This window comes from Balaenoptera musculus, chromosome 1, assembly GCF_009873245.2.
Source record: "Balaenoptera musculus isolate JJ_BM4_2016_0621 chromosome 1, mBalMus1.pri.v3, whole genome shotgun sequence".
Classification (NCBI taxonomy): Eukaryota; Metazoa; Chordata; class Mammalia; order Artiodactyla; family Balaenopteridae; genus Balaenoptera; species Balaenoptera musculus.
Window position 1 is genome coordinate 151,329,111 of NC_045785.1, and position 15,818 is coordinate 151,344,928.

At 39.7% G+C, this 15,818-nt stretch overlaps 1 protein-coding gene across 10 annotated transcripts in view; it reads left to right on the top strand.

Annotated features, from left to right (window-relative positions):
- MDM4 (MDM4 regulator of p53) overlaps positions 1-15,818 on the top strand; it is a 37,322-nt gene continuing 21,504 nt past the window's right edge. For 6 of the 10 annotated variants that reach the window (XR_005019775.1, XR_005019776.1, XR_005019774.1 and 3 more), the window contains exon 1: positions 19-138. The gene's annotated coding sequence lies outside the window, so the exon portion shown is untranslated. The other 4 variants (XM_036851523.1, XR_005019779.1, XM_036851537.1 and 1 more) reach the window with 4 other exon arrangements.

The following is a 15,818-nucleotide window of genomic DNA, read 5'->3' on the forward strand; positions in this document are numbered from 1 at the left end:
GGGAGATGGGTTGGCGAGGCCGGAAGTTGCGCCCTCACTGCTCGCCGTTTCAAAATGCTGCTGGGGCCTTAGGGCCTGTGACTGACGCCCCCTCCCCCCCGGGCTCTGCGGGGGAGCGACTCATGGAGCGGCCGTAAGGTGTGGCTTTTGGGTTTAGTCGGCGGGGTGCCGGGAGGCCGGGGGTGGGAAGTGGAGAGTGGGGAGCGGGCGCGGCGCGGCCAGTTCTGCAGGCCCCGGAGCCGGGGTAGCCGGCGGGAGGAGCTAGAGGCGTGGGTGGCGGCGTGGGGACGGTCGCACAGGGCGGAAGAAGGGCTGGTGGGGGAAGGGTTATAAGATGAGAATCAGCAGAGGACAAAAATGGAGGTGGAGTGACGTGATGCAGGTCGGCCAACAGGTTACAAACCAAATCGAAATAGATTGACGATGCTTAATTGGACGCAAAATATGAGGATGACTGAGGCACTTTGGAGGAAAGGTGGTAAAGAGGGAGGCGGAGAGAGTGACATTGAGATGTCTTCAAGATTTTAAGGTAGAAATTTTCAGGGCTGCGGACCATCTGTCTCAGAGGCACTTGAGTGCTTGTTTGAAGAACGCTCATTTGGGGGCCACACCCAGACTTCCCCTAACAGAATATCAGGAGCTGGGGCTCGGGAATATGTATTTTAATCAGCACATTTCCCAATTGATTCTTGTACACCCTCGAGTTTGAAAACCCCTGTTTTAAAGCGGCACCCGGAGAAAATGTTGCTTCTGTTTTCCTTCATCCGGGAAGATCTATTAGTTACGAAGCTGCTCCATTCTTTGGGATGTTGGCACGGGGAACAAGTATCAAAGATAACTTGGTGGTACCTTTTGGTATTAAATTTTACTACATCTCAGTTTGGGTTTAGTCCCCTCCCTCCTCATACATTCCTGCTATGAAAAGTTAATTTAGTTTAGAAGTACTTATTTCGGAATATTTTGTTTCACAGTACGGTCAGGATCACAATTTTTTATTTTAAAGTTTTTTAAAACACTAAAATACTACTTGCCTGTTGTTAAAAAGAAAAATAAGCACACAGTACAGAACTGTGTAAAGTTAACTGTCCATTAACGTGTCCCTAACCTGTCCCCTCCTCAAGCTAGCTACCCTTAACTGCTTGGTATTATGTCCTTCCTGACTTTTTCCACACATATTCGCATTTTTAAACAACAGTGGGGTCATTTTGTGTGTACTGTTCTGTACCTTAAGTTTTTCAAATAACATCAGGGACAGCTTTCCATAAAGTATACATATAATATTTTCTTTTAAGGGCTTGCGTAGTATTGAATTACAGGGTTGTACAATAATTTCTTTAACCAGCTCCCCATTGATGGATTTTTAGGTTGTTTCCTAGCATATTGTTTGTTTTGCAAACTGCTGGAGCATACTCTTGCTACACACTTCACCTTTTTAGATGTGTAACAGACCTTGTAAGAACTAAAACAACATCTGAATGGTAGTTTCTTTTTTAAAAGAAGACAGTTGGTTTTATTACTTTTACATATTTAGTTGAAAGACAATCAGACTGGTGTTTAGTAGAGGTCCTTAGGGCTTTAAAGAATTGATAAGAATGATTAGTTCTGCTGACTTCTGACAAGAAGCTTTTATTTTAATTAGTCTTTAAATCACAGTTATCTTCAAAGGTAGAGATTTGAAGATGAGGTGTAGGAGTCTTTTGGACTAAATGTAGGGTAAAAACCACTCTTCTGTTATCATTGAGAGATGTATAAGACTGTTCCTGCTCTCTATGATTTCAGTCCACTAGGGGACACACATAAAAACATAAATATAATGTTGTGAGTGTTTTAATAGAGGTGCTCTGGTGTCATCAGCTTCCTTTGGGGAGTCAGAAAAGCCTTGACCAAGGAGGTAACTGGAATAGGATTTCCAAGATGACTAGTTTTTTCAAGATACAATAGATAAACACACGGAAATTTTATCATTTCTTACACATTTGCTGTGTACCATTCCATAAGGTAATTAAAACCTAATGTTTTAATTTAATATTGTTTTTTCTATTTTCCCACCTTTTTAATGAAATATTTTAAAGTTTCACAGATGTGTCATTTTATTTACCTTTAACTATGTCAGGATGTAGCTCTTATCAGGTTAGGATTTTTAAAAAATTTACCACAGTGCCTTTCTACTACCATTTACAGCTTCTTTTTTTTTTTTTTAACATCTTTATTGGAGTATAATTGCTTTACAATGGTGTGTTAGTTTCTGCTTTATAACAAAGTGAATCAGTTATACACAGCTTCTTAATAGTATCTAATACCTAGTACATAATTCAAAATTTCCTGATTGTTTAGGAAAAAAATGACATTTTACAGATGGCTTGTTTGAATTAGGACTTGAACAAGGTCCACACATTGTATTAGGGTAGTGTTTTTTAAGTCTCTATAACAGTCTGTCCACTTCAACAATAATGCTGCACCCAAGACCCTGTAGAATTTCCTACATTCTGGATTTGGCTAATTGCCTGCTTTTAGTATTGTTTACTTATTCCTCCACCCTCCATTTTTTCCCCCTACAAACACATATTAGTTAGATCTAGAAGCTTGATTAGATTTGGATTGGGGGTGGGGGGCCAAGAATACTTCATAGGAGGTACTGGATGCTTCCTGTTGCTTCACATAGGAAGTACACGATGTGTGAATGTTGCTCTTTCTAGAGATAAATTTGGTCAGTGGGTCAAATGCTGTAAGCCTGCTCAATGTGTTTTTAAGTCCCCCCTTCCCCCAACCTTTCACTTATATGGTTTTAACACCTATTAATGATTGTTGAGGAGATGACATTTAACTGGAGACTGGAAGGTTTAGGATGAGTCAGTCTTGTACAGAACTGTGTTCAAAATGAAGGAACAATGTGTGCAGAGGCTCTGTTTGAGAAACTAAGAGATCAGTGTGGATGAGGTGCAGGGAGTGTGGGGAAGAGCAGTGTAAGTTGGAAAGACTGGCAAGGTGCTGAGGGCCTAGGCTCTTTATTTTTCGAACAGTAGCAAGCAGTGGAGCAGGGCCTGGCAGGGTAGGATTGTTTATTTTATTTTGGTTTTTTAATCCTTCTGGCTGTAGTGTGGAGTTTGGATTGAAGTGGGGTTAGAGAGACAGTTAAGAGTCTATTGCAGTGACACAGGCAAGAAATAACATTTTTTGATTTGGGGAATTGGTGGTGAAGATAAAGAGAGGGCGTGGTTTTGAAAGATTTAGGAGTTAAAATCCATAAAGTTTGATGATGTGATAATGGGGGAAGAGGGAGAGATCAAGATGACTCTAACTTTCTGGTTTGAGAAACTGAATGTAAAAGGATAAGCTTTAGTCTTGGGCAAGTTATTTGACTTCTTTAAGCCTCAGTTTTCTGTATTAAGGAGAGACTAACAGTACCTAACCCTGTTGCACTCAAAACAGATTCCAGGTGGAAAAGGGACAAGATCTTGCTTTGGGTTCAGAGCCCATCAGCTGACTTCATTTCTCACATACATCTGAGAACAATTCCTTTCCTCATGATATTTTTCTCTCCTATTCTTTCCAGTGTTCTCCCATTTTAAAATCCTCCCACTGCTATTGCCATTCCCTCTCATTCCTCCTCTGCCTTGCAATCAAAAGTAATTTGTCCTGCTCTGAACTTCTATGGCTCTTAAATCAGTATCTTTTTAATGGCACAACACTTTCTACCAGATGTTAAACCCTTATTGAGGTTTAAATTCTTCAGAGCTGCCAAGCGGTCAAGTCTTGTTCCTACTAAGATGCTGAACTAGCATGACTGCTGACTCCTTTCTCTCAAATCATCCCTAGAGGGACTATAAAAGGAAAATACTGTGAGAAACAAATGGGTGATGTGGACTTTTTGAACTGCTTTGTGGGGTGGAGGTGGGGCTGGGGGGAGGGTGGGTCTTTGGCCTAGGACAGGAGTCAGCCAGGCATGACTGTAGGAGAATAAAACCATGGAAGAAGGGAACTATTGGAATATTGCTCTAGTTGCTCTCCTGCCTCATTACCTTGGAATTACCTTTTTCTACACTTGCTGTGACTCAACCCTAGTCCAGCTCTCCTTAAGAGTAAATCAGGGCATTACAGAAGCATATACTTGTGAGGAGGAGTTGAGAAAAAAAAACAAGCGATGACTGACTTTAGGCAGTCACTTCTCTGTCCCTTAACTTCTTAATTCTTAGGTCTCCCCAAATCCCTATCATAATGCTGTATCTCCCTGGGGAACAAAAGGTGAATCCTTGGTCTGAGCAGTGATTGTATGGGATGGATAGTGATTGTGGTTATCTGGTGCTTGGGATTTTCTACTTCAGTGTTCATTTCCTACCTTACTCCAGCTTACTGTGGCTGATTTTGGCTGGAATTTGGTCTTTTCCCTTATGCTTTGCCTATCAGAATAGCTGCTGTCCTCTAGGAAAAAATAACAGTGTTGAAGAGCACAGGTATTTCAAAAGAACAATATATAAGCTTCATTGGAACATAAATAATAGAATAGATGGATCCAGAGTTTAAAGTTAGGGCTTCCCTCATGGCTCAGTGGTTAAGAGTCTGCCTGCCAATGCAGGAGACACAGGTTCGAGCCCTGGTCCGGGAAGATCCCACATGCCGCGGAGCAACTAAGCCCATGCGCCATGACTACTGAGCCTGTGTGCCACAACTGCTGAGCCTGCGTGCTACAACTACTTAAGCCCGTACGCCTAGAGCCCGTGCTCCGCAACAAGAGAAGCTACCACAATGAGTAGCCCTCGCTCTCTGCAACTAGAGAAAGCCTGCGCACAGCAATGAAGACCCAATGCAGCCAAAAATAAATAAATAAAATAAATAAATTTTTAAAAAAAGTTTAAAGTTAGACTGACAATCATTCTAGAAGAAGTAGGGATGATATTAGCAACTTGAAACAAGAATAAGCAGAGGCTGATAGAACCAAGCAGAAATAGTAGGCTTGAAAAATACAGTGGTTGAAATAAAGAACATCACATCAGATGGATGTAACAGAATGGATACGATTGAGTGAATTAGAATTCTAGATTGAGGAAATCTCCCAGAACAAAGGAGAAAAGGACAAAGAAAAAAAATATATAAATGAAAAGTTAAAAGATAAGGAGAATAGATGTAGAGGTACTCACATCTGAATAATAGGAATCTTAGAGAAATAAGAATGAAAAGGAGGAAGTATTGAAGAAATAATGGAAAAATAGTTCTCTTTTAGAATTAAAAAGGAAAAAGAAAGTCCCCAGATGGAAGGGTTTTTTAGAGTGCTAAAAATAAGAGGTCAGGAAAAACTCACTTCTAGACACATTATAGTGAAATTTAAGCGTATCACAGCAAAAGAAAATTGTAGGAGCCTCAGAGAGAAAGAACAGATCACACACAAAGGAGCAAAAATTGAATTGACATAAGAGTTTTGAACAACATCACTAAATGCAAGAAGACAAAAGAGTGTTTTTAGGGTTTTGTAGGGGAACTTAGAGCTTTATACCTAACCACATTTATTTAAATAGGAGGGGATGATACAGATATTTTCAGGCATATGAAGTATTGGAAGCCTTGCCACCTAAAGGCCCACATTGAAGACAGTTCTAGATGAAGTACTGAGAGATTCAAATCCAGAAAATGTTACAAGAGATATATGAAATAAAGGTAATCAGATATGTTGTTATCATTTATTGTTGTAAAGGCTAAGGCCAAAGGGGAAAAAAAAAGAGAGAAAAGGAAAATTCAAGAGAGAGAAAAAGATATCTACTCCAGAATTTAAAGTCCAAATGATATCGTGCTAAAGTTCATATCTTATTAGCAAGGAGACAGAGATACAATTTTAAGAAAGGTAAAAGGAAGAGTAAAAGGAAGAGTAGGACAAGCTGCAATGCTAAATTAAGATGGTAGAGACAGGGACTTCCCTGGTGGTCCAGTGGTTAAGACTTGGAGCTCCCAGTGCAGGGGTTGGGGTTCGATCCCTGGTCAGGGAACTAGATCCCGCATGCCACAACTGAAAGATCCCAAGTTCCACAACTAAGACCTGGTGCAGCCAAATAAATAAATAAATAGTAAAAAAAAAAAAAAAAGTGGGGGAGACTTCCCTGGTGGCACAGTGGTTAAGACTCCGTGCTCCCAATGCAGGGGGCCCAGGTTCCATCCCTGGTCAGGGAACTAGATCCCACATGCATGCCACAACTAAGAGTTTGCATGCCGCAACAAAGGAGCCCACGTGCTGCAACTACGGAGCTGGTGAGCCACAACTAAGGAACCCGCCCGGTGCAACCAAATAATAAGTAAATATTAAAAAAAAAAAAAAAAAGAAAGAAAGAAACTCTTTGGAAATTCCAAAACTTGTTCTTAAAAAAGAAAAGAAAAAGATGATAGAGACAGATTTATAGATATCAATTACAATAAATGGACTAAATTCACCAAAGATAAAAATAGACAAATTGGATTAAAAAACTCAAAATCCAGATATATGCTTTTTACAAGGGCACGCCAAAAGTTTAAGGGCATGCAAAAATTGAAATTAAAAGATTGGGGAAATACATACATGGAAATACTAACTAAAAGAAAGTTGGCATGACCATACTAATACAAGATAAAATATACTTTAAGACAGAATGTCTTAATTGGGATGGAAAGAAACACTACATAATTATAATCACTATATATTAATCACTCACCAAGAAGATATAGCAGTTTAAAGCGCGAATGCCTCTGATTAAAAATCCTTACAGCAGATGAAGTGAAATTGGTAGAACTACACTGGGATCAATGGAGAAACCCACCATCATGGTGGGAGATTTCATTACATCTCTTAATTAATTGTAGATCAAGCTGACAAATAGGCAGAAATAGAAGACTGTATAAAACCAACAAGATTAACCTAATGAACATAGAGTTTTGCACGCATTTAGTATGGAATTGATCATCAACTAGACCATGGTGAAAGCTGTAACAATTTCAAAGATCAAGTTTTATGCAGAGGGTGATCTCTCCCACTGTGCTGCTAAATTAGTGGTTAATCACAAAAACATACATTTGAGAAATACAGTATGCATATGCATAGCTATATAATTCATGGATTAAATAAATTATGGAAATTTAAAAATACCTACAGCTGAATGAGAATGAAGACTTTATATATCAAAACCTATGAGCTGAATAAAAAAGTAGTGCTGGGGTAGGAGGGGGAAGGAATTTTTAGCCTTAAATATTCAATTATAAAAGGAGTGAACTAAGTGTCTAATTTATAATAATCAGGAAATGAACAGAATAAATTTTTTAAAGTAGAAGAAGTAGTAAGATATGTTAAACAGTATCACGAATGGAAAGAAGGATGCAACTGTATACTAAATAAAGATTAAAAGAATACTATCAACTATATGCCAGCAATTTTGAAGACCTAGACAAAATGGAAGAAGAAAAAAGCTTGAATAATCTAATATTTATTAAGCTAAAGCAGCAATTAAAAATCTTCCCACAGGACTTCCCTGGTGGCACAGTGGTTAAGAATCTGCCTGCCAATGTAGGGGACACGGGTTTGAGCCCTGCTCCAGGAAGATCCCACATGCTACGGAGCAACTAAGCACTTGTGCCACAACTACTGAGCCTGTGCTCTAGAGCCCGTGAGCCACAACTGCTGAGCCCGTGTGCCACAACTACTGAAGCCCGTGCACCTAGAGCCTGTGCTCTGCACCAAAGAGAAGCCACCACAATGAGAAGCCCGTGCACCATAACGAAGAGTAGCCCTTGCTCGCTGCAGCTAGAGAAAGACTGCACACAGCAGCGAAGACCTAACGTAGCCGTAAATAAATACATACATACATACATACATAAATCTTTCCACAAAGCAAGCACTGGGTTTTATAAGTTTTATAGGTGAGGTCAGAAATCTTTCAAAGACTAGAAATCTCAATTTTGTTGTAGAATTTTTTTTTTGGGCAATAGACAAATAGGGACTAAACAATTTATTCTGTTAGGCCAGCTAACCCTGACATCCAAATGAGACAAAAACTTGACAGTGGAAAATAACAGACTTATTTCATTCACTAGTAGAGACTTTACAACCTAAACAAAATATTAACAAATCAAAACCAACAGTATGCAAAAAAGGATAATATCCAAAACCAAGTTGGATTGATCTCAGGTGTGCAAGGATTTCTATATTAGAAAATCCATAAATGAAATTCAAAATTTACCACATTAATAGATTAAAAAACCAAAAAAAATGATCGTTTTAATAGGTGCAGAAAAAGTATTTTCTAAATCCCTCTTCCATGATATAATCCTTTTTTTTTAAAAATTTTATTTTGTTGAAGTATAGTTGATTTACAATGTTGTGTTAGTTTCAGGTGTACAACACAGTGATTCAGTTATATATATATTCTTTTTCAGATTCTTTTCCCTTACTGGTTATTACAAAATACTGAGTATAGTTCCCTGTGCTATACAGTGGGGCCTTGTTATCTATTTTGTATGTAGTAGTGTGTATGTCCATGATATATTCTTTTTTTTTTTAACCACATTAAAAAAAAATTTATTTGGTTGCACTGGGTCTTAGTTGTGGCAGGTGGGCTCCTTAGTTGTGTCATTCACACTCTTAGTTGCAGCATGTATATGGGATCTGGTTCCCTGACCAGGGATCAAACCCTGACCCCCCTGCATTGGAAACTTGGGGTTTTATCCACTGTGCCACGAGGGAGGTCCCCATGATATATTCTTTTTTTTTTTTTTTAATTTATTTATTTATGGCTGTGTTGGGTCTTCGTTTCTGTGCGAGGGCTTTCTCTAGTTGTGGCAAGCGGAGGCCACTCCTCATCGTGGTGCGCGGGCCTCTCACTATCGCGGCCTCTCTTGTTGTGGAGCACAGGCTCCAGACGCGCGGGCTCAGTAATTGTGGCTCACGGGCCCAGCTGCTCCGCAGCATGTGGGATCTTCCCAGGCCAGGGCTCGAACCCATGTCCCCTGCATTAGCAGGCAGATTCTCAACCACTGCGCCACCAGGGAAGCCCCCATGATATATTCTTAATGAGGAGCAAAAGGAACCCTTCCAAGATGATAAAGAATAGCTATAAGAAAAAAATAGAGAAAACATGTTATGTAGGGAAACATTAGAAGCACTCCCTTTAAAATCAGAGACAAAAATGCCTGATACTGTGTGTACTCAACATTGTATTGACAGTCCTAAACAGTAATGTAAGACGAGTAGAAGAAATTAGAGGCACAAGAATTGGAAAGGAAGGAATAAAGTTTTATCTGCAGGTGATATGGTCATTTACATAGAAAACAGAAGGATCCACAGACAAATTACTAAAAATAATTATGTAAGTTTAGCAGGTGACTGGATATAAGATTATTGAAAGTCACTTGTATTTCTGTACGTATGCAAAAACCACTAAAAAAACAATGAAAGAGAAGGCATCACAGTAGTATCTATATCAACTTTAGAAATCAGTCTAACACAAATGTGCTAGACCTCTAAAGGGAAAATTGTACAACTTTTCTAAGAGATATTAAATAAGATCTTAATAGAGGAATATGTCATGTTAATGAATTGAAAAACAGTTTGATCTATATATTAAATGTAATTTCATTCATAATCCCAAGAGGGATTTTCATGGAACTTGATGATGCTAAATTTTATATAGAAGAGTTAAGGACCCAAGAATAGCTGGTCACTTCTAAAAAGGAACGGGAGGGGAAGACTTGCCCTGTGGGATAGCAAGACTCCTGATAAGATATAAGAATTAAGATATTGTCAGGGGCTTCCCTGGTGGAGCAGTGGTTAAGAATCTGCCTGCCAATGCAGGGGACACAGGTTCAAGCCCTGGTCCGGGAAGATCCCACATGCTGCGGAGCAACTAAGCCCATGAGTCACAACTACTGAGCCTGCGCTTTAGAGCCCGCAAGCCACTACTACTGAAGCCCACACACCTAGAGCCTATGCTCTGCAACAAGAGAAGCCACGGCAATGAGAAGCCTGTGCACCGCAACAAAGAGTAGCCCCAAAGAGTAGCCCCCGCTCGCTGCAACTAGAGAAAAGCCCGCGTGCAGCAACGAAGACCCAACACAGCCAAAAAAACTTTAAAAAATAAATTAAAAAAAAAAAGTGTCAAATTGTATAGACAGGAAGATCAAACCAGTGGACTAGAATAGAAAACTCATGAACACCCATGCATGTTGATACACAACAAAGGTGGCTGTCAATCAAGAAGGTCATGTTCAATAAACTGAGCTGGGAAAAAATGGTCATCCATATAGAAAAAGAATAAAACTGACCTCTAAAAAGAAAAAAGTCAACTCTAGACGGATTAAGGGTTTAAATGTCATAAACAAAAATTTTAAAGTTTTAGTAGACATCCCCCTCCCCCCCCCACACACCAATCTTAGTAGAAAGTTTAGGTGAAAATGAGACCTTGGAGAATAAAAGATTGTTTAAGCCAGGCAGAGGTCATTGACTAAAAAATAGAAGATTGATAAATATAAATTTTTAAAATTAAGCTTTTGCTCAAAAAGATTTTTCCACCTTCTAGAAAATAGAAAGGACATTAAAAATTGGGAGAAGATATTTGCAGGACATCCAATTGACAAAGGGTTAATATTAAAAATATATAAAGAACTATTACAAATCAGTAAGTATAACAAAATCAATTAGAAAAGTGTGTAAATGACAAGAACACATTTCACAGAAGAGGAAACACATATGGCTGATAAGCATGTAAAGAGATAGCATCATTAGTGATCAGGGAACTGTAGACCAAGCCCATACCTATTTGATTGGGAAAAATTAAAAAGTCTTAGGACATCAGATGTTGGAAAGGAGGTAGATTCACAGGGTATCTTATACATTGCTGATAGGATTATAAATTGGTGCAAACACTTTGAGGACAGTTTGGTGTCAGATCCTAAAGTTGAATATTCATATATGCTATAACCCAGCAATCTGTCTTGTAGATATGCCCACGAGATACTTTTTGGCACATGTAGAAGAACGTTAATAGCACTAATGATAGTGAAAGCCTAGAAACAACTCAAATGTCCATCACACACTGGAAATATACAGCAAAGTAAATAAAGAATAAAATATGCTATGACATGGATGAACATTGAAAACATTATGCTAAATGAAATAAGCCAGACACAAGGACAAATATTATATGATTTCATTTATATGAGGTACCTAGAATGGGCATATTAATAGAGACAGAAAGTAGGGTAGTGGTTACCAGGGTCTGGGGAGAGGGGATAGTGAGTTATTGTTTTATGAGTACAGAGTTTCAGTTTGCGGTGATGAAAAAGTTCTGGAGGTGGATAGTGGTGATGGTGTACAACATTGTGAATGTACTTCATGTCACTGAATTGTAAATTTAAAAATGGTAATGGGGTAGGGAAGGGAAGGACTGGGAGTTTGGGATTAGCAGATGCAAATTATTATATATAGGATGGATAAACAACAAGGTCCTACTGTATAGCACAGGGAACTGTATTCAATATCCTGTGATAAACCATAATGGAAAAGAATATGAAAAAGAATTTATATATGTATAACCGAGTCACTCTGCTGTACAGCAGAAATTAAACACAACATTGTAAATCAACTATTCTTCAATAAAATTTTAAAAAATGGTAAATTTTATGTTATATGAAGGAACTCAAGTGACACAAAAGTAGGAATTTATTTTAGTGAAACAAAAATTCCTAAAATTACATATAACATACTTCCTTTTTTGTGAGTTAAAAGCAGCTAAACTGAAAATATGTACTTTTTAGGATTCCATTTTGGTGCAGTAAAGTGCATAAAAAGGAAGGGAAGAAAATCAAAACAGAATTCAGGATGATTGTTGGGAGGAGGCAGGGGAGTGGGAGGGGGAATCTTATGGGTAAATATAGACTGTTGCCAGAGTCCTAGTTTGTGGATGTTTATTGCATTATTAAGAAAACTCAAGTAAAAGTGGGCCATGTGTGGATGAACAATGAGAGTATGTATTGAAGGAAAGAATTGTGATTAATTCTGTGTACTTGAAGTCTAATGGGAAAAAAATATTGCTAAGTGGGGACTTCAGAGCTGTTCTGAGTTTAAAATCTTGACTTCAGCAGTTTACTAATTGTGTGATCTTGGGCAAATAATGTCCCTGTGCTTCTCTTGCTTCATTTATAAAGTAAGGATAATAATAGTGCCTACATCATAGGATTATTTAAGTATTAAACGGATTAATATATGTGTTGGTACAGATTAAGCTCTATATAAGTCTTTGCCATTTATTTCTTATGATGCTATGTGCTGAGTTCTGTGGGATGAACATCCCATTCTATGCGTTGGTTCTGGTGGTCTCACTTGTAGTTTGTCATGTAGCTGGAGTTAGGTGTCACCTGAGGCTGGAATGTCCCAAGATGTGTGATGCTTTGGAGGGTATGGTTGGAAAGCTGAGCTCAGCTGGATGACTGAACCTCTCCACGTGGCCTTTCTGTGTGGTCTCCAGTAGAGTAGCCAGTTGGGAGATGTGGTTCATTGGGGGCCATTTTTGGAAACTGTCCAAACTATTATTAATATTTGTATCCATCATGTTGTTCTACTATGTACATAATTGACAGTTTAGGCAGTGGGGATATATTAATGAACAAATAAATAGAAATCCCTTCCCACTTACAGTTTATGTTTTACATGATAAAAATTAAAATGTATATAGTGTGTTGGTTGGTAACAAGGACAGTGAAGAAAAGAAGAATAAAGCAGGGAAGGAGATAGGGAATACTGGGGGTTGGGGGTTGCAGTTTTTAAAATGTGTGGTCACGTTTAAAATGTGGGGCCTCGGGCTTCCCTGGTGGCGCAGTGGTTGAGAGTCTGCCTGCCGATGCAGGGGACACGGGTTCGAGCCCTGGTCTGGGAGGATCCCACGTGCTGTGGAGCGACTGGGCCCGTGAGCCACAGCTGCTGAGCCTGCGCGTCTGGAGCCTGTGCCCCGCAACGAGAGGCCACGACAGTGAAAGGCCCGCACACCGCGATGAAGAGTGGCCCCCACTTGCCGCAGCTAGAGGAAGTCCATGCACAGAAGCGAAGACCCAACACAGCCAAAAATAAATAAATAAATTAAAAAAAAAAAACAACAACATCTGCAAAGATCGACATTGGTATTATAATGTAGATTAATACCTCAAAAAAAAAAAATGTGTGGCCTCATTGATAAAATGACATTTTGAGCAAAGACAAAAGGAGGAGGTTAGGAGCCAGAGGCGCAAGGGTGGAAGCAAGAAAACCTTTAGGAGCTAAGGCAGTTCAGAGATGGGCAGTTTGGTTAGTGTAGTAATAACGGAGGTAGTGAGAAATGGTTTGATTTTGGATATACATTGAAGATAGAGCTTCAGAATTTATTCATAGACTGGGTGTGAAGTGTGAGGGAAAAAAAGGAATCGAGGATAGCTTCGAGGTCATTGACCTGAGCAACTGGAAGGATGGAGCTGCCATTTAATGAGATGGGGGAGACTATAGCACTAGGAGGTTTAGGGAGTTGAGGTGTTTTTTGTTTTTGTTTTAGTTTAATTTTTTAATTTTATTTAATTTTTTTTTATACAGCAGGTTCTTATTAGTCATCAATTTAATACACATCCGTGTATACATGTCAATCCCAATTGCCCAATTCATCACATCACCACCCCACACACCCCCCGCCGCTTTCCCCCCTTGATGTCCATATGTTTGTTCTCAAGATGAGGTTTTTTTTTTTTTTTTTTTTTTTTTAATAAGGTTTTAAATGCCAGTTAAAAGCTAGCTGCTTTAAAATGACAAGTTATGGGACTTCCCTCGTGGCACAGTGGTTAAGAATCTGCCTGCTAGTGCAGGGGACACAGGTTCGAGCCCTGGTCCAGAAAGATCCCCCATGCCACGGAGCAACTAAGCCCATGCACCACAACTACTGAGCCTGTGTGCCACAACTACTGAAGCCCAAGCACCTAGAGCCTGTGCTCCAACACAAGAGAAGCCACTGCAATGAGAAACCCACGCACTGCAACGAAGAGTAGCCCCCGCTCACCGCAACTAGAGAAAGCCCACGAGTAGCAATGAAGACCCAGCGCAGCCAAAAAATAAACAAATAAATAAATTTACAAAAAACCCCTACAAGTTATGCTTGTATCCTGTTTGACTTTCCATTTTGGAGCAAGGGAAGCTGATAGAAGTGTTGCAGGAAAGAGAGTGGGGCATGAGAGGATGGTCATGTCCCAGGTCTCAGGCAAGTCCGAGTATGGGTTCTTGGCTTCGCGCAGGAAAGAATTCAAGAGCAAGCCGTAGTAAAATGAAAGATGATTTATTCAGGGAGAAACACACTCCGTAGACAGAGTGTGGGCCATCTCGGAAGGTGAGAGAGGCACCAGGGTATGGAGTTGTCAGTTTTTATAGGGGTGGGTAATATCATAGGCTAATGAGTGGGAGGAGTATTCCAGCTATTTTGGGGAAGGGGTGGGGATTTCCAGGAATTGGGTCACCACCTACTTTTTGACCTTTATGGTCGGCCTTGGAACTGTCATGGTGCCTGTGGGTGTGTCATTTAGCTTGCTGATGTGTTACAATGAGTGTATACTGAGGCTCAAGGTCTAGTGGAAGTCGACTTGTCCTCCATCTTGGATCTAGTTGGTTCTAACCAGTTTATGTCAGGTTCTTAGGCTATGTCATTCTTTCAAAGGTTGTGTTGCAGGAAGGGGGACCCCTTCCAGGGCCCGAGAGTGGGCTCTTGTCTAACACTCAGAAATGAATTGTCTGAGGAGACACATGTGCTGACAAAGCAAGAGACTTCATTGGGAAGGGACGCCTGGGCAGAGTAGGAGGGTAAGGGAACCCAGGAGGACTGCTCTGCCACAAGTGGCTTTCAGTCTTGGGTTTTATGGTGATGGGATTAGTTTCCGGGTTGGTCAATCATTTTGACTCAGGGTCCTTTCTGGTGGCGCGCAACCGCTCAGCCAAGATGGATTCCAGCGAAGAGGATTCTAGGAGGTTAGTAGGACATGTGGACTGGTGTCTCCTCTCTCCTTTTGACCTTTCCCATATTATTCCGGTTGGTGGTGGCTTGGTAGTTCCTTACCAAGGATCTCCTGTCCTAAAATAACTCATGCAAATTGTTACTGCTTTGCTTGGCCAGGGTGGGCGGTTTCAGTCAGTGTTTTACCTAACAGTTGTGCCCTGCCCCCTTCCTGTCTCAGAAGGAGGGTTGAATTTATACCTTGTTGTCGTTAATAAGTCTTCTCAGAAGACTGAGGAATCTTGTTAGCTGTAAACCAGACTCTATTGATTTTTAAAAAAAATTTTTTTTTTTTTTACAATGTGGACCAGTTTTTTTTTTTTAAGTCTATATTGAATTTGTTACAATATTGCTTCTGTTTTATGTTTTGGATTTTTGACAGGGAGGCATGTGGGATCTTAGCTCCCCGACCAGGCAGGGATCGAACCCACACCCTCCTCATTGGAAGGCGAAGTCTTAACCACTGGACCGCCAGAGAAGTCCCCAGACTCTTGATTTTTTTATTTATAAATTTCACTGACTTTTGTCACCTTTTTACTAGAAAAAGTTCTGAAGGTAAACTCAAGTTTATTTAAAAATTTATTTTCCTTCTCTATAGCTTTTTTTTTTTAAGGACAAAAGGTAAAAGGTGAAAAACTTTAATTAAACCTTACTCCTTATTTCAATTCATGCTATATCTTTCCTTTGATGATGTATGTCCACCTTGGTTTAACCCATTTTATAGGTATTTAGGTATTTACTTTTTGGGCTTGGCACATTTTAAAAGCTGCTTTAACTGATACTGAATTTTTTGACTCTCACTTTCCTGTGGTCTCTTGC